We start from the raw sequence: 18,348 nt of genomic DNA on the forward strand, positions 1-18,348 counted from the left end.
GCATGGGGAAATCCCAAGGAGAGCCTTTGGCAGAACTCACGGGCAGGCTCAAATGAAGGGGAGTGCAGTGTGGAATCTTACAGGGAGGAAAGCAACAGTCTTTGAGATATTAATACAGCTGTCCCCATTCCGGTGCCCTCCAGATGTGTTGGACTACAGCTCCCGGTATCGGTTGCCAGGCTAGCTGGGGGGTGATGGTAGTCCCATCTGGAGGGCAGCAGGTTGAGGACAGCTGTGCATGCAGGTGCACGTTGTTGTCTCTCTCCCTTCTCTTTCAGCTGCTACCAAAACCTGCCAAGAGGTGTTGGAAGAGCAGAGGAGCCGTGGCAGCGGGTTGCACCCCCTGAGCCCTGAAAAACTTGGCTGTGCCTCCTGCCTGGTCTCTGTGGATCGAGGCCAGGACAAAATTCCAGCCCAGGCCAGAGCTAAACTGATTTTTTTTTTGGAAGGTGGGGCGGGGGAGTTTTGATTTCTGTGCCATATGCCTGTGAGCGTCTCTGCTGGAAATATACAGCAGCCTTCTGCCAAGGTGAACTCCTGGTTCAGCTGGCTCCGTCTTGTCTATACTAGGGGTGTGGAATGTGTGGTCTTCCAGATGTTGGACTGCAAGCCCCATCATCCCTCACTGATAGGGCAGACTGGAGCGGCAGAGGGCTGCACCTCCCTCACCTCTGGTCTGTACTGCAGCTGGCTCAAGGCGGGAATCTTTCCCTGGCCCCCTTGGGGAGAGATGCTGGGAACGGATCTGTGGGACCTTGGGCATGCAAAGCAGGTGCTCTGCTGCTGGGATACATCAAATTGGGATGTGTATTTTTCTTCCCTGTTCTGGATGCTGAGCTGCAAGGTATGCAGGTAACCCCAAAGAGGGCTGGTTTTTAAAGCTCTGGGGTTGCTGTGCAGCCTCTGGCCTGGGCTCCAACTGAACCAGACCTCCAGCAGCCTCTCATTGGAACTTCTCACTTGGTCTGTGTGTTTTTGATTTTGATTTTAATTTATACCATGCCTTTCTGACAAAAAATGGCACTCATGGCAACTATTTTGTTAATAACAGAGTCCTAAGGGAGACCTGGAGAGTCGTCAGGACAGATGTTGTTAACCTTGCAGCCTCCAGCGGTGTTGGACTACAACTCCCATTATCCCCATCCAGCATGCCAGCTGGGGACAATGGGATTTGTAGCCCAGCACATTTGAAGGGCTCTCGGTTGGAGAAGGCTAGACTAGTAGTTTAAACATTTCCCATCACTGCTTTCATTCCCCAGCTGTTTTGAGTCGAAGGGCCCATGTGGGATTCTGAGGGAATGTTGTGGGTGCTCTCACAAAATGGCTGCCATAGGAAGGGAGGGTTTTGCCATTCATGAAATGGCTGCCATGGTCACAAAGCACTCATTTCTGCAGCAAGTGAGTCTACAAGAAAGTCACCAGCCCAAGTACAAGTCAGCGGTCTGAGCTCCAAAACGCAGAACCCCTCTTTTGAACCCAAATAAAGATGGCGCTGGAGGGCAGCACTGTGCCTTGCAGCTTGCCAGCCTTCCAGTTAATTTTGTCTAATTACAGAAAAGATTTAAAGAGTAGAACAATCTGGAGGGACAGGGAGCCTGGTGGGGGCGAGGGAGCTCTGTGGGCCCCTTGCTACCCACAGGATTCAGCCACGCCACATTGCCACGTGTCTGCAGTGCGCACATCCGCTTTGGCAGGACACCTTGCCGCTGCAGGCTGGCTGAGTGGCTGCGCAGCCTCTCGTTACAAAGAGGCTGCCGAGGTGTGCCCCTGGGCCATGTGCTTAACCAGCACGAGCCATCTGCATTGTGCACACAGAAGCCTCTCTGCCCTGTGCGAGTTCCTGGCGGCTTCTGGGGGCTCCTTTCCTGCACCCCCGAAAGCACGCAAGACTTCTCTGCCTCCTGGCTTTCTAAAGCTCCTGCGAAGCCGCAGCCATCCACCTATTCCGGCTCCTACCGGCCTATTTGCCACAGTAATCAGGTCCCCAAATTCATGCTGTGACTCCCCATGGCTGCTGAGGAGGAACCACCAGACAGGCACTCGTGTCTATCCGCTGATGAACAGGCCAAGGGGCGTACATGGAAGGTGCGTTACAGCCAGCAGCGATGACGGGCAGCTTCTATGGAAGCAGCGAGGCAGCGACGGCTGCTGTTCTCGTCCCTAAACCAAGAGGAAAGTTGCTCTCCGTTTTATGGGCTCTCCCCTGGTCCCAAGGGGATGCCCCTGTCTAGATTTTCAAATTTCCTTGCTTTTTGGGCAGGAGACCACTGGGGCTTTAGCTGTAATTCCTCTCATCCAGAATCATGAGCTGTTAGCCATGATGAAGCCTCCATGTTCAAAAGCAGTGCACCCCTATGAATCCCAGTTGCTACAGGGATCCAATAAACAAGTTTTGTGGAAACTATTTTTTTATACTCCCTTTCCAGGGAAAGCCTCCTCCAGGCAGCTTACAAGGTAAAAATTTAAAGCAATAAAATATAAAACACAAGCAACTGAGAGCAACAGCCTAAAATATTTGAAATCACAGTGATAAAAACTCGCAGGCATGAAATAACAAGGGCCATAAATTCATTTAAAAGCAGTCAGGAACACCCAGGTCTTGTAAGGCCTGTTTAAAAACAGATGGGGAGGGAACTCCATGCTCATGCAGCGATGGGGCATTCCATATGAATATCAGCCTGAGTCTTCACTGAGATTGACCCATTAGGGCCTCCTGCTTGTCCTGTCTCCTGCACAGCTGCATCTGATGGCAACTGGAGGTGGGGCGAGGGGCTTTTCTGTGGCGGCACCACCGGAATTCTCCCCCCCCCCTCAGAAGTGTGGCAGGTGCCGTCTGTGATGGTGTTTCAGCTGTGGTTGAAAATAGATCTGTTTACCCAGGCATTTGCTAATCTTCATACTGAGCTTAGTAGATTTTTTGTTTTTAGTCTTTGTATCTTATTTGAAATGTCATTTTAATGAATTTCCGGCACCACTGTGTGATTTGATAATGAAGGGTGACATAGAAGTATTTTAAATAAATACATAAGTAAGAAGAAGAATGGGGCCAGCACAGAAAAGGCCCTGTCTCTTGAGCCTGCCAGCCTAACAGATCTTACTGGTGGGCACATGAGCAGTGTGGCAGGCTGATCTTGGGGCCCAGGCAGGTTCATTTAGGCCAGTCTGGCAGTCTCCAAGTATTTTGGACTACAACTCCCATAAGCCACAGCCAGAATGGCCAATGGTTACAGATGTTGGAAGTTGTAGTCCAAAACATCAGGAGGGCACCAGGTTGCAGGGTGAGGGGCTGATATAGAAGACCTTGGCCCCAAGTCGTTCAGGCCTCGCAAGGCGAGTGCCTGCCCGCCCGCCCGCCCACCCTTTCAGTTGGGCCTGGAAATGCGCTCCCCTCCTCGTGGGCTCCTGGGAGTCATCTGGTTGGCCTCCGCGGGATGTCCGATGCTGAGCTCTGGGGCTGGCCCAGCAGGGCTCTTATATGTTCTTTCTGGGAGCTGCCATTGCAAGGTTGTGCTGCCTTTTGCCTGATCTCTCAGAGAGGCCACTTATTTCCGTCTCTGAAGCGGAGCTCTTCTGTGTGCCTCGGATGAGTCAGTGGGCTGGGCTGGGCTGGGGGATGACTGAGCTTTGCGCCCAGCCCGAGTCTATCCAGTGGAGGCTGGCGGCTCCCATGTCAGTGGGCGGCATCTGCTCCGGGTCTTGGCCGGTGTGTTGTGCCTTGGACGCTCCTTTAGAGTTCTGGCTGAAACCCGGAGCAGATGCGCCACCCCACTGGCATGGGAGCCGCCGCCTCCACGGAGTCTCTCTGGCCCCAGAGCCTGCTGAATGGCAGGCGCCGAGTTGGCCTGGAACGGCCCAGGCGGCCATGTTGGCTGGATGCCATCCAATCTGGCCACGATCGATTTCCAGATGGCGCAGGGTGCTTAGTCTTTGCTGTAGTGGTTTTTGACCTTGTGTAATCCAGTTAACTGCACTGGTTTCTCCCCTGGCCCCTCCAGTTCAGCTAGAACTAATTCATTCGATAGTAAAAATTGATTTTGCTTCACAGGCCTGGTCAGCTGCTGCTGCCGCCACGGCTCACTCGAAGAGCTGGCCAAGCGTGGGCCTGCGCACCCCCCAGGATCTTGAGCCACAGGAATGTGCGAATGTGCACGAGGTGAGAGTTAGATGTGGGTGTGCGTGTATGGGCGGGATCCAGTGGTGTTTTGGAAAGATCCCATTACAAATGGTGGTTTTAATGGCTGAAGATGTTCCAGTGCACATCTCTTCAGAAAATGGCCGGTACCTTAAGGACGGCCTTCTTCTATATGCTCCTCCCTGAATGCTCACTCACTGCTTAAGATTCCCTGGCCTCGTGAAGTTAGGCATGCAGCCACAAAGGCTGCAGAAACTCAGGCCAAATCCAGGATGCCTGGGTTCCCCATCTGACCCTCGGGGGTTCCCCAAATGCCCACACACCTTCCCCTGGCAGCACCCCTTTCCCCCAACCACCAATTGTTTGGTGGTTTCCTGGGTTCTGCACAGTTTCCCCCCCATTCTAAAAAGTTGGAATGTCCCTTTCCTAAGGCCGAGTTACTGGCAGTGAGAGCTTTAAGCTACAATATGGTGGTCTCTTTTTTTTTTTTGTATTTTGGCTCAGGCCCTTATGCCTTTGGGCTTGCCCACCACTGGACAGAAGTCTCTGAGGATGTCTGCAAAGTGGGATTTGGCCCTCTAGTTGAAATAGGTTCTAGGTCCCTGGTGTAGAGCAACCTTCCCCCATCTGATGCCCCCCAGATATGTTGGGCTGCAACTCATATCAATCCCCGCCCCAGACCAGCATGGTCAATAGTCAGGAATGCTGGGAGTTGTAGTCCAAAACATCCGAGGGGGGAACCAGCTTGGGGACAGCTGGTTTAGAGCCTTTTCAGTGGTTGCCCCCACCTTGCAGCATGCTTGGCCAACAGCGGTTCATTAGGTTCTGGCACTCTACAGAGACCATTCACAACTAGATGTGTTAGACATCACCTCTCAGCATTCTCCATCTAGCAGGAAACAGTCACGGTCCAACACTACAGATGTGCAAGGGAGCAAAACTCGAGCTTGTTGAAGTTCTCCAAATTCCACTGTGAAGCTTCTTCCAACTCACATCTGTATCAGATTGCAAGGCTTCTTTTTTCTTTTCCCTTTTCGTCTTTGTTCTCTTCTTTTCTTTCCATGCTTATTTTTGTGTGTATTTCCCCATGTGTGTGCATCAGTTGTGTGCATCTTTGAAATCCTCATCAAAAATGAACTGAAATGAATTCCTCATACTATCCAACCCATCTGGAGGGTATCTGGTCTGCCATAAACCCATCACCTCACTAGCCAGCTTCTCTAGTAAATAAAACATCGCCTTCAGCTGGTGGATCTTAAACCAGAATCTTCTGTAATCTAGGTTAATAATCTCTGAGGAATGCTCCGATATGGAGCGTTCTATCACCGCATGTTCGTCTCCGTGACCTTCGGGTCTCTCCTCCAGCCTCCTGGGTCCTGATTCTATAATTCAAGAGGAGGTTTAGAAAACCCAAGCCTCTAAGTAGGAGATTAGTTTCGCTCAGTGTAATTGAAACCAGGCAAGTAGCCATTGTGTGATAAAGTCCAGCTCTTTCTGGTTTTGCAACATCTTTGTTCAGCGCTCTTCCCCGGTAGGGCACCATGCAGAGAATATTACACTTTTAATCCAGGCTTGGGGGTGAGGCTGCAAAAATGCTTGCAGCAAAAGGAAAAGGGCATGAGTGGGTTTGCTTGCTTCTCACTCCACAGGCTTGGCTACCAGTGGGGAGCGAACAGGGCACATTCCAGAAGACACCTGCCTGCAACTACTTTGCAAGCTTCCCTGCTGAACAGAAAGGCCTGATTGAAACCAGGACGTCCCTATGGTCTCGTCAAGTAGAATTAAGGGACTTTAGAAATATTTCATGATGATGAACAAGCTGAGAAAGAAAAGTGGCCCAAATTTAAAACCAGGTGCAGCAAAATAGCTCGGGGGTGTGTGTGAGACCCTTGTGCAAATCTCTTTTCAGACAAATGTTTTCTGCTGGTGGACTTCTCAGAGGCACCTGGCTGTCCCCTGTTGGAAACCAGATGCTAGGCCAGATGAACCTTTGGCCTGATCCAGCAGGTTGTTTGGAACCATTGGCCATGCTGGCTCGGAATGCGGGGAGTTCCTGGTGCCTTCCAACACATCTGGAGAGCCCCAGGTCAGAGAAGGTAGCCCAATTAATGCTTTTAATTTGCAGTAGCCAAATTAGATCATTGTTTGCCTACACTCTGCTGAACGCCACTCCTCCTTTGTTTTCTTTTCCACAGCAACATGAAAACATTTTTTTCCCCCAAAAAGGAGAATGAAATATATACCGGGGTGGGTGGTGGGTGGGACATATCTACATTACAAACCTATAGTGCTTTGTTACCAGTTTAACTGTCCCAGGTAGGGGTGGACAGATTTTGTTAAATCCATGTTGTCTGTGTTTTGTTGATTGTCTGGCATCTTTTGTTCCATCATCCATCATCCATCATTTGTTCTCATTGATGGAATCGGATTTTTAATGGATGTTTGAGAATTGGGTTCCACTTGTTCTAGTGTACAAGTGCGCTAATGGGCATTAGTGCAAGTGTGCATTAGCATTAATGCACAATAGTGCAAGTGTGAATTTGCAAGTGTGAATTTGTGAATCCCCCCCACCCACCGCAAATTTTTTAAAAAAGTGGTCTGCACATCTGCGGAATCTGTGTGACTTGGAAAAAGCCGAGTCTTCTGTAGAATCTGCAAGCTGGATCCATAGAAATCTGAACTTGTTTGAATCCATTGCAGATTTCTCTGACATCCCTAGTCATGGCTTCCCTCAAAGAATCTTGGGAATTGTAGTTTCTCTGCCAGAGATTCCACTTTTCAAAACTACTTTTTCCAGAGTTCCCTGTGGAGAGGGAAAGACGGTTCAAGTACAGATACACCCTGGGTTCCCAAAACTTCCTAGGGGAAAAGTTAAGACTGACTTGCCTTATTCTGAGTCAGACCAAGGCTCCATCTCACCTACTTTTGTGTTTTTAAATTATACTCTGATTATATAGGTTTTATTATACTCAATGGTATATAAATGCCACAAATAAATAAAAAAATACATACTATTGTTGATAGACACCACTTGTCTTGAGCACAGGTCCCAATCCATGCAGAATAGATCTATCATCAAAATCTTTAGGCTGTGATAGCAAAGTGACAGCCTTTCCCCAACTTGGTGCTCTCCAGTTGTGTTGGACTACAACTCCCATAGCTGGCTGGGGAAGTTGGGAGTTGTAGTCCAACACATCTAGAGACCACCAGGTTGGGGAAGGCTGGCAGAGTGAAACCTCCATGTTCAAAGGCAATCTACCTCTGGGATTATTGCAATGTTTCATTGCAACATGCGTGTTTTGTCAGCTTTTTTTTTACCATTTGTTTTGTTTGAAATGGTTTTGCACCTTGTTTTGTTTTGTGTGGTTTTATTATCCATTGCACCAAGCACTCATCGAGTGGAGGGGTGATTTGGAAAGACATCAAACAAAGAAGCGAGCCCTTTCCCTGTGCCCCCAAAGCTGCGTGTCCCTTGCGCCAGCACAGCTGGCCAACGAAGCTGGGGGCGTGCCAGGGAGGAGGCTGTGGGGCGGAGAAGCAGCCTGTTTCCAAGCCAGTCATTTGGCCCTTTAAGAGTCTCTGTTCTCTGATGAATGTCAGAAGCTGCCTTCTGCTGCCTCCCCCCTTTGGTCCATCTAGCCCAGCATTGTCGACACTGACTGGCAGCAGCGGCTCTCCAGCGGTTCTGGCAGGATCCTTTCCTAGCCCTACCTGGAGATGCCAGGGATTGAACCTGGGACCTGCTGCATGGAAAACAGGGGTGCTGCCCCTCGGCGATGGCCTCTCCAAGGAGGGAGGTGGAGCTTTAGAGGGGTCGCCTAGAGATCACCTCTGAGCCTTGGTTGGAGGCACGTTGCTCAGTGGGGGCTCTCCATGGTGCTGCACCCATCTTGCCCCCTGGGTATTGGGTACAGCCAGATCAGAACATGGGGCTGCTCTGATGTTCACGATCTGGCCCAAGCAGCGAAGGATAAGCCCCTTAAAAATCCAAGTGCTTCAATTCATTTATGTCCTCCTGATTTTCCTCCAGAGGGCAGTTGACATGGGGCTGCCTTCCATTTTTAACCTATCTCACAACACCCTTGTGAGGTAGGTTAGCCTGAGAGATGGTGACTGGCCTGAAACGACCCCGTAAGGATCATAGCTGAGCAGTGATTTGAACCCAGATCTCCCCGGGTTATAATCCAACATGCTATTTATTTAGTTAATTCATTAACTGACAGCATTTCATTCCCACCCATTGATAGTGCTCTTTGCACTGAACAGGAAAAAAATACCTAAAATATATTTTAAAAAATGCCAAATGAACATAAAATGGAAAAAAACGGTTAGAAACGCAACACCACGCTGCCTCTCTAGAATAACTTTTGAAAGGCACGGTTCTGCTGTGTGGTCCTCTCTCCTATCTTCAAGGCCAGGTGATTGTTCAGTGTGGACCTCGGCTTTCTCTCTTTCCCATTCCTATGTTTATTTTTTCAGGAAGGCAAATCTCTACCCAAGATGCATCATGGCTGAGAAATGGCCTTTCTGATGGCATAGTGAACCCTCCTAGAGAAAAAAAAAACCCCTCTCTGTTTTAGATGAGTTTGTTGAACAAGGATGCCTCCAGGCTCCCATTAATTAACAAATTAGTTTGTCAACAGCACCCCTAATTTAGCCACGATAAAACAGTCCCATCAATTAAACAAGAGCGCGGGGGATAATTTGCCTGGTGCGATGGCACGTCTGACTGATAAAACAGCCCCTTGAAAACGGTTCTCCCCCACCAAGCAAAGCTTTTAAAACAAAGAGGGATCTACACAGCTGGTAGAAATGGAAGTTTAAGCCCCTCCATTCAATGGCTTTAAATACAAAGGAGCCAAATGATGTTCGTTTTTATGTCTTTTTCTTCTGCTGCCCAGTGAAGTGTTACAGGAGAATATGGATACATTTTGAAATGATGAGGTACCTTTCACTAGTGAAAAGGAAAGAAAAAGTGGATGCGAGGTTTCAAGACACACAGTACTCTTTGGCTGGTTCATGTAAGAGGAGGAAGAGGAGTGGAAGGAAGGAGGAAGTTTAGTCTGGGCCAGGTTCTAAACATACTTCCTCAGCCTTTCCAATAATTAACCGCAGGTTGGAGCCTAAACTATACTTTTCAAATATTGGCAGGGAGATTGGAACGTTTGGGGCCTGCTTCGCTGTTCCTTTCCCCCTGAGTCAAGCCTCCCAGAAGCAGCACAAGACTCGACAACGAGCAAACGACCCCTTGTTGATGCCACCTTTGGGGCTTGGAGGAAGTGTGAGCCAGGATCTCATTTTCTTGAGACCGATTGTTCTCTCCCTCCAATCTTCGTTATGATGTTCTTGGGAAATCAAATCAAACCCCAGAAAGAGAGACTGTTAATTCCAAGTGCAGCTCAGCGCTAAAATTGACTAGTGCAGAAAAAGACAACTGAGCTATTGCCCTCTTCCTGTCACCCCCCGCCCCGCCCCGCAGACGAGCTCGTGCTACTCAGGCTGCAAAGTACCACAAGCAAAGTTGACGCTGCAGAAAGATGCTGCCAGCCAGCCAGCCAGCCAAGGGTGGCGCCTCGGCGCAGGCCGGCATGTGCCTCCGTTCCCAGTGCCTTAGGAAACAGTTCAGTGTAAGTCAGCATGAATTCAGCCCCCTCTCCCCCCTGAATCTTAACGCCACCTTTCCACTGATAGGGTCTGAGCTGGCTGTGACTCCTCAGGAAAGAGACTGTATGCGAAGAAACCAGAACAAATAAACATTCCCCCTGTAAACTATGGGAGCATAGGCACCTTTCAGTGTAGATTAAGGATGTCGAAGCTATTTCAGCCTGAGGGCTAAACCCAGTTATGGAGAAGCTTTTGGGGGCCACATTCCATTGGCAGGCGGGACTGGAGGCAAAAATGGGGTGTCAATGGCAAAGGGCCCAAACACCCCTCAAATGCCAGCATATTTTAGGGTGAAGCTCTCATTGCCGGTAATTGGGCCTTTCAACCTCTTAGGATGGGGGAAAAACATGCAAAAGCCAGGACACCACCAAACGATCAGTGGCTGGGGAACCTTAGGCAAGCCCCATTTGGCTGATGGGTCTCAGATTCTGCTACCCTGTTGTTGTTAATTACATTTCTATACCACCCCATAGCTGAAGCTCTCTAGGCAGTTTGCAGAAGTTAAAACATTAAATGCCATCTAAAACGTTTAAAAGCCATTTACATGAAAGCATGCAGACAATATACACAAACAGCATATAACTAAAAACAACTTTGAACAGTCAGTCACATAGCTAAAGATGATCAAAACTCCTCATGTGCTGCCAAATGCCTGGGAAAAGAGAGAGGTCTTAACCTGGCACTGAAAAGATAACGTTGGTGCAGGCGGACCTCATCAGGGATCTCGTTCCACAAAGGGGGGCCACCACTGGGAAGGCCCTCTCCCTTGTTGCCGCCTTCGAAGCTTCCCTCAGAGGAGGCACTCAGACGAGGACCTTGGATGCTGAACATAGAGTACGGGTAGGTTCATTTCGGGAGAGGCTGCCGCCATGTATTGTGGTCTCAAGCCATGTAGGGCTTTATAGGTTAGAACCAGCACCTTGAATTGAGTTCAGAAGCATATAGGCAGTGCAAGCGGGTCAGTGTCGGCCTTATATGTGCGTACCTTCTAGTCCCTGTTATCAGTGGCCACTGCATTTTGCATGAGTTGCAGCTTCTGAACCATCTTCAAAGGCAGCCCCACGGAGAGCGCATTGCAGTAATCTAACTTGGAGGTTATGAAGGTTTCCCCTTCATGGATCACTGCTTTGTTGTGGTGAAGGGGCTTGCGTAACTCAGTGCAGCCATAAGCTATGCCTTGCAGGGCCACCCAAGACGGACAGGTCATGGCAGAGAGTTCTGACAAAATGTGGTCCACTGGAGAAGGAAATGGCAACCCACTCCAGCATTCTTGCCAAGAAAACCCCATGGAATGTATCACAAGGCTAAAAGAGATGACGCCGGAAGATGAGCCCCTCAGGTTGGAAGGTGTCCAATATACTACTGGGGAAGAGCAGAGGGAATTTCCAAGTAGGGCCAGAAAGAGTGAAGCGGCTGGGCCAAAGCCAAAAGGATACTCAGCTGTGGATGCATCTGGTGGTGAAAAGAAAATCCGATGCTGTAAAGAACAATATTGTTTAGGAACCTGGAATGTAAGATCAAGGTAAGCTGGAGGTGGTCAAACATGAGATGGCAAGATTGAACATCGACATCTTGGGAATCAGCGCACTAAAATGGACAAACATGGGCGAATTTAATTCAGGTGACCATCATATCTACTACTGCGGGCAAGAATCCCTTAGAAGAAATGGAGTAGCACTCATAGTCAACAAAAGGGTGGGAAAAGCAGTACTGGGCTACAATCTCAAAAATGACAGAATAATCTCAGTATGAATCCAAGGCAAACCATTCAACATCACAGTAATTCAAGGCTATGCCCCAACCACTGATGCCGAAGAAGCTGAGGTTGATCGGTTCTATGAAGACCTACAACACCTTCTAGAACTAAGACCAAAAAAAGAGGTCCTCTTCATCATAGGGGATTGGAATGCTAAAGCAGGAAGTCAAGAAATCACCGGGATAACAAGCAAGCATGGCCTTGGTGTACAAAATGAAGCAGGACAAAGGCTAATCGAGTTTTGCCAAGAGAACATGCTGATCATAGCAAACACTGTTTTCCAACAGCTCAAGAGGCGACTCTACACATGGACATCACCAGATGGTCAATATCTAAGTCAGACTGATTATGTACTTTGCAGCCAAAGATGGAGACGCTCTATACAGTCAGTAAAAACAAGACCTGGAGCTGACTGTGGCTCAGATCATGAGCTGCTTCTTGCAAAATTTCGGCTTAAATTGAAGAACGTAGGGGAAACCACTAAACCATTCAGGTATGACCTAAATCATATCCCTTATGAATATACAGTGGAGGTGAGGAATAGATTTAAGGGATTAGACCTGATAGACAGAGTGCCTGAGGAACTATGGACGGAGGTCCGTAACATTGTTCAGGAGGCAGCAACGAAATCCATCCCAAAGAAAAAGAAATGCAAGAAAGCCAAGTGGCTGTCTGATGAGGCTGTACAAGTAGCTGAGGAAAGAAGGGAAGCGAAAAGCAAGGGAGAAAGGGGAAGATATACCCAACTGAATGCAGAGTTCCAGAGAATAGCAAGGAGAGACAAGAAGGCCTTCTTAAATGAACAATGCAAAGAAATCGAGGAAAACAACAGAATGGGAAAGACTAGAGATCTCTTCAAGAAAATCGGAGATCTCAAGGGAACGTTTTGTGCAAGGCAGGCAAGGACAAAGAAGGCAGGGACCTAACAGAAGCAGAGGAGATTAAGAAGAGGTGGAAAGAATACACAGAAGAACTATACAGGAAAGATCTGAATATCCCTGATAGCCATGATAGTGCGGTCACTGAACTTGAGCCAGGCATCCTAGACAGTGAAGTCAAGTGGGCATTAGGAAGCATTAGTAACAACAAAGCTAGCACAGATGACAGTATTCCAGCTGAGCTATTTAAGATCCTAAAAGATGATGCTGTTAAAGTGCTGCACCCAATATGCCAACAAATTTGGAACACTCAACAGTGGCCACAAGACTGGAAAAGGTCAGTTTACATTCCAATCCCAAAGAAGGGTAACGCCAAAGAGTGTTCAAGTTATTGTACAATTGCGCTCATTTCACATGCCAGCAAGGTTATGCTCAAAATCCTACAAGCTAGGCTTCAGCAGTATGCGAACTGAGAACTACTGGAAGTACAAGCTGGGTTTCGAAGAGGCAGAGGAACTAGAGATCAAATCGCCAACATTTGCTGGATCATGGAGAAAGCAAGAGAATTCCAGAAAAGCGTCTATTTCTGCTTCATTGACTACGCTAAAGCCTTTGATTGTGTGGATCACAACCAACTCTGGCAAATTCTGAAAGTGATGGGGTACCAGACCACCTTACCTGTCTCCTGAGAAACCTGTACGAGGGTCAAGAAGCAACAGTAAGAACCAGACATGGAACAACCGATTGGTTCAAAATTGGGAAAGGAGTACGACAAGGCTGCATATTGTCGCCCTGCTTATTTAACTTATATGCAGAGTACATCATGAGAAACGCCAGGTTGGATGAATCACAGGTTGGAATTAAGATTGCTGGGAGAATTATCAACAACCTCAGATACACAGATGATACCACCCTAATGGCAGAAAGCGAAGAGGATCTCAAGAGCCTCTTGCTGAGGGTGAAAGAGGAGAGTGCAAAAGCTGGTTTGAAACTCAACATTAAAAAAACGAAGATCATGGCATCTGGCCCCATCACTTCCTGGCATATGGAAGGGGAAGAAATGGAAGCAGTGACAGATTTCATTTTCTTGAGCTCCAAGATCACTGCAGATGGTGACTGTAGCCATGAAATTAAAAGGCGCTTGCTCCTTGGGAGGAAAGCTATGGCAAACCTAGACAGCATAGTAAGAAGCAGAGACATCACCTTGCCGACAAAGGTCCATCTAATCAAAGCTATGGTTTTCCCAGTAGCAATGTATGGCTGTGAGAGCTGGACTATAAGGAAGGCTGAACGCCGAAGAATTGATGCTTTCGAACTGTGGTGCTGGAGAAGACTCTTACGAGTCCCCTGGACTGCAAGGAGGTCCAATCAGTCCATCCTAAAGGAAATCAACCCTGAGTGCTCGTTGGAAGGACAGATACTGAAGCTGAAGCTCAAATATTTTGGCCACCTAATGCGAAGAGAAAACTCTCTGGAAAAGACCCTGATGCTGGGAAAGACTGAAGGCAAAAGGAGAAGGGGATGGCAGAGGATGAGATGGCTAGATAGCATCACCAATGCAATGAATATGGACTTGAGCATGCACCGGGAGAGAGTGCAGGACAGGAAGGCCTGGCGTGCTGTGGTCCATGGGGTCACGAAGAGTCGGACACGACTGAACGACTGAACAACAACTTGGAGGTTACCAGAGCATAGACAACTGAAGCCAGGTTATCCCTGTCCAGATAGGGGCGTAGCTGGGCCACCAGCCAAAGTTGGTAGAAGGCACTCCATGCCACTGAGGCCACCAGAGCCTGTTGTAAATAAAGAACACATTACTATTATATCATGGTGATGAAACTCAGATGGCTCTGTATAAACCAGCAAGGCCATGCCAGACTCTCATTGTCAGCCTCCAAGCAACCAGGTCTCATGGCTAATGTTGGTTTGGGGCTTACAAATGGATGAGGTGGCCATGGTGGGAGGTCCAGGTTTCCCTTTGTTCCCTTCTTGAGCTTTGCTTTCCTACAAGCAACCCAGGGCTTTAACCAGAGAGAACTCCTGGCTGAATTTATGTGGAGTTCTGTCTGGAGTTTTCAATTTAGCTCTATTGATTTATAAGGTCTTTTCAATTACTGAATTCTTCTCGGTGGTGACAGTTGGTGGAGTCGGCATACGTGAGCCTCATGCTTTATGGAATCCCACATACTTCAGGAAGAGGGTCTGTTTCAGTCGAGAAGGGTAGCCCTAGATAGATGAAGCACCAAATAATGAAGCTCGTCCATACAACTTTTATTAAAATGAAAATCTGGGACTCAATAGAGATTTGATATAAAGAGCAAAGATGAGGGAAATAGTGGCTACGGGAGAGAGGAACCACAGTTACCACCGTGAAAATAATATTTGGAGCAATGTGAAATGCACAGGAAGGCAATTCGGGGTCTTGCATTGGCTTCCCTCTGTCTTCCTCTCTCTCCCTCTTTTTTATTGTGCAAGGATAGTTGGGTGATTTCTGAGGCGAGCTGTGGAGAAAAAAAACCAATGTCACCATGGACGGGAAAGAGAGATTGGGCTCTGAGATCGCACGTGATTCGGCATGCACTGCTGAGCTGGAATTCTGAACCACGTTGTCAGAAACAGCCAGCGCCACAGCCGGGAGTCTCGCGGCATCTGCCGTGACGCCCACCTGTGGCGAGTCCATGGGAAGAAGGGATCGTTGTGACATTACAGGCTCCATCATGGCGCCACCTGCTAGGCAGCTGATTGGTTCCTTCCAACCCGGCTTGGCTGTAAATACTTCCTGGTCTGGTCTGGGCCTAGGAGCAGCACTCGGATCCTGGCTTTCTTTTCTGGCTCCCTGTCAAGAGTTATCAGCTAACAGGGCTGGAATAGAATGAAGCCTGCTGACAGGGCACTTGGACAGAGCCACTAAGCCCATAACTAGGCCAATGCTCCATGCAGAGAACCTGCAGAATCTGGGAACCTAGTGTGCCCCAGCTGGACTCGCCCCACAACTCTGAGGCTCCAGTTGTAACGTCCCCTGGCTCTGAGGCTCTGCAGCACCCTGAGGATGACTTGGATGCAGACGGGTCACAGGTAACCCCACTTCAGGGGGAGCCCTCAGCAACCCCTTCTATACCCGCTGGGCCAGAGGACGTTGCTCTCCCATCATGCGACTCTGAGGATGACTCCCCTGCAGCTTGCCCTGCTCCTCAGCCAAGCTAGGAGCAGGAGACGACAGAAAGTGACTCTGGGCCTTTAACAACCGCAGTTGGTACCCAGCAGAGGCAGCGCCACTGAGAGACCAGGCTGTGCCGGCCTTCTTAAGGCCTCAGTTGACTGCAGTCCTTTGCTGGGACAACAACCCCTTGTGGGAGAACCTTCCAGCCAGCACTGCGCGCCGTGCGCTCTCCGCGGCCCTGCCTCGGCTCCAGCCTTGTCGCTGTGGATCCTGCCTTGCCAGGTGTGGCCCAGAACAGGCAGGAGCCACCGTGCGCAGACTGCCTCCCCTGGGCCCCACGCCCGGCCAGGACACCAGCACTCTCCGCCAGGTCCTCCGGCATGGGGGCGGCAACAAGCCCCAGTGAAGCTGGGGTTGCCACGCTCACTGGGCAGCATGAGGCGCCCCATGTCAGAGTCCTACATAGGGGCAGAAACCGCGGCTGCACGCACAGTGGGCATCTCAGCCCTACTAGTACAATAAAGTGGGCAGGGCAGCCAAGATGAGGATAGAAACCAGGGGTGTGGGATCCCTTTCAGCCTGAGGGCTGAATTCTGTTTTCCTTTGGCCCCGAATTCTTGGGGGCCATGTTCCAGGGGTGGGGGTGGGGCCAAAAGCAAAAGGGGCAGTGCCAGAAGTGCAAAAAATGCCTGCACATTTTATCTTAAAGCTCCTCCTGCCAACTACAAAGCTATAGGAGAGGCTATAGGCATCCTCTATTCTTTCTGAAAAGAACCAACCCTGTAAGGTAGGCCTCTCAAGTCCATTTTGCAGCTGGAGAGCACAACAGAGAGGACATGGCTCACTTGAGGAGGCTGCTTCATGGCTCTGTGGCCAAGTGATGCAAAACACCCAAATGGCCTTCTCCAAATCCCTGACACTTTTCTCCTGTGAAAGTGCACCCTGGCTGATTTGTGTCTGGACTGTTTTGATTTTTCCTTTGGAAAAGGCCCTTCTGTTCTGCTGCCTCCCCGGGACTTCCTGCTTCTTGCGGCGTCTACCGGGGCGGGGGCGGGGGGACCGGTGGGGCTGACTCAGCTAACCGCTGGCTGCCCGTTCAAGTTTCAGGAATCTGGCACTGCCTGCCGCAGCCTTTGAATGCAAATGTGGCTGGGGCTGAAATGGTTCCAGCAGCCCCTTTCAGCCGGATTTTCTCTCCCTTTTGCAAAGCTGTTTGTTGCATATGTACACAAATGTGTACTGAGACTGTCAAGCTGAATGTCAGTTGCTCAGAGGGAGATGCCAGGAAGTGGTGGGACAGGAGTCTGAAGCATGTGGTGGCAGTGATGCCGAGGATGGGATGCAATCTATAACAGTAACAGGGGATCTCTGTCTGTCAGCACCAGAGCTCTCAGCCCATGGAACTCAAACACTTGAAACTTGGCATGCATACTAAGCCGACTCTAGGGGTGTGCACACTGGATTTAATTTGTTTTTACAATGCATTGATTAATTTTAATTAATTTAAATATGTCCATGTGGTTGAAGCCTGCAGCACTGCCTCCAGTCACTAGGTGGCAGAGTTCTGCAACCAATGCATGGCTTTGCAGTTGATAAGTGTGAAGCCGGGGATGGGGGGGACTCTGAGGGGACGGGCTATACAGCTGCCTCCTCCCCCTGCGGTGGGGACCCCCCCCGCTGGGGAATAGAGCGATGCACCCTGTGGCCCCTCCCCCCTGAGTGAGAGGTCTGCAGCTTGTTGTGTCATGGTGCCGCAAGGCTCAGAAACATCATTTTGCATTTATGCCATCTATAAGGGGACATGAGCCCCGCTGCCCTCAGACGTATTGCTGCGCCCACAGGGGTGCCCTCACGCCAACCTGGACGGTGTCCCTTTGAGCCTGATCTGGGTGGAAAGCTGAGCCGGAGACCGGAGGAGTGGGCATTCCGCTTCTGTGCCTCTTCTGTGAAGGGAAATCATCTCTCAAACCCCGAATAATGATGATAATAGCAGCGCTCTGCAGGAGAGTATAAATCCTCCGTAACAAACCACTGGGAGGAAAAAGGGAGAGAGGGGGAGAGAGAGGGAGAGAGAGAGAGAAACCCCTCCTCAACGCATCTGCAAGCCAGGTAATTTGACATTCTGTTGCTGGCAACCCTGTTGCAGTATTAATAATCTTTGGGTGTAAAATTACTGCATTTTAAAATTTCATTACGTCTTTATGTCACGGGACATAAAGCAGAGGAAAACCTAATTAAATTACCTCAAATTATTGCCTCTGCCGCTTGCCAGAGGAGATGGGGAAGCACAATAGGGAATTTGGGTGCGTGTGCGCGCGTGTCGGAGAGGGAGAGGGAGGCGGAGGCGTGTGCGCGCGGTTGGGCCTTTTCTGGGAGCACCCGGCTCGATTTGATCTGTGTGGCTGTGGAGCCACAGACCTTCCTCGGGGTGGGCCGGGGGAGCAGGCGCGCAAGTGGGGGACAGTAGGGAAAACGACCGCTTTGCCACGGGGCCACACCTCGAGGCGGGTCCCGGAGGGCCTGTGTCGAACCCGGAAGGACCCTGGCTTTTCTGGCCGCCGAGTCGCCCCAGCTGCCTTGTACCGGCCGGCAGGGGGGCTGGGGGCGCCGAGGCCCGCGGGGCAGCGCTCGCGCCTCGGAGAGCTCCTGCAGCGTTCTGGCTGAGGCCCTTGGCAGATGCGCTGCCCCACGGACCTCGGAGCCCCCAGCCCCCCCGGCCGGCCGGCCGGCCGGCTTCTGTCTGTCCGCTGCCTGCTCT

The 18,348-nt window shown here is 49.9% G+C and overlaps 1 long non-coding RNA gene across 1 annotated transcript; it reads right to left on the reverse strand.

Moving 5' to 3' along the window:
- Positions 1–14,681: 14,681 nt before the first annotated feature.
- On the reverse strand, positions 14,682–18,348 carry LOC146335923 (uncharacterized). The gene is made up of 4 exons (XR_014785821.1): positions 18,313–18,348; positions 18,089–18,188; positions 17,450–17,587; positions 14,682–14,931 (listed from the first exon to the last, which is right to left on the reverse strand). It is a non-coding gene; the product is annotated as an uncharacterized LOC146335923 (long non-coding RNA).

This window comes from Heloderma suspectum, chromosome 13 (genome assembly GCF_057233095.1).
Source record: "Heloderma suspectum isolate Gila_16-S chromosome 13, 16-S_ref, whole genome shotgun sequence".
In the NCBI taxonomy this organism is placed as follows: domain Eukaryota; kingdom Metazoa; phylum Chordata; class Lepidosauria; order Squamata; family Helodermatidae; genus Heloderma; species Heloderma suspectum.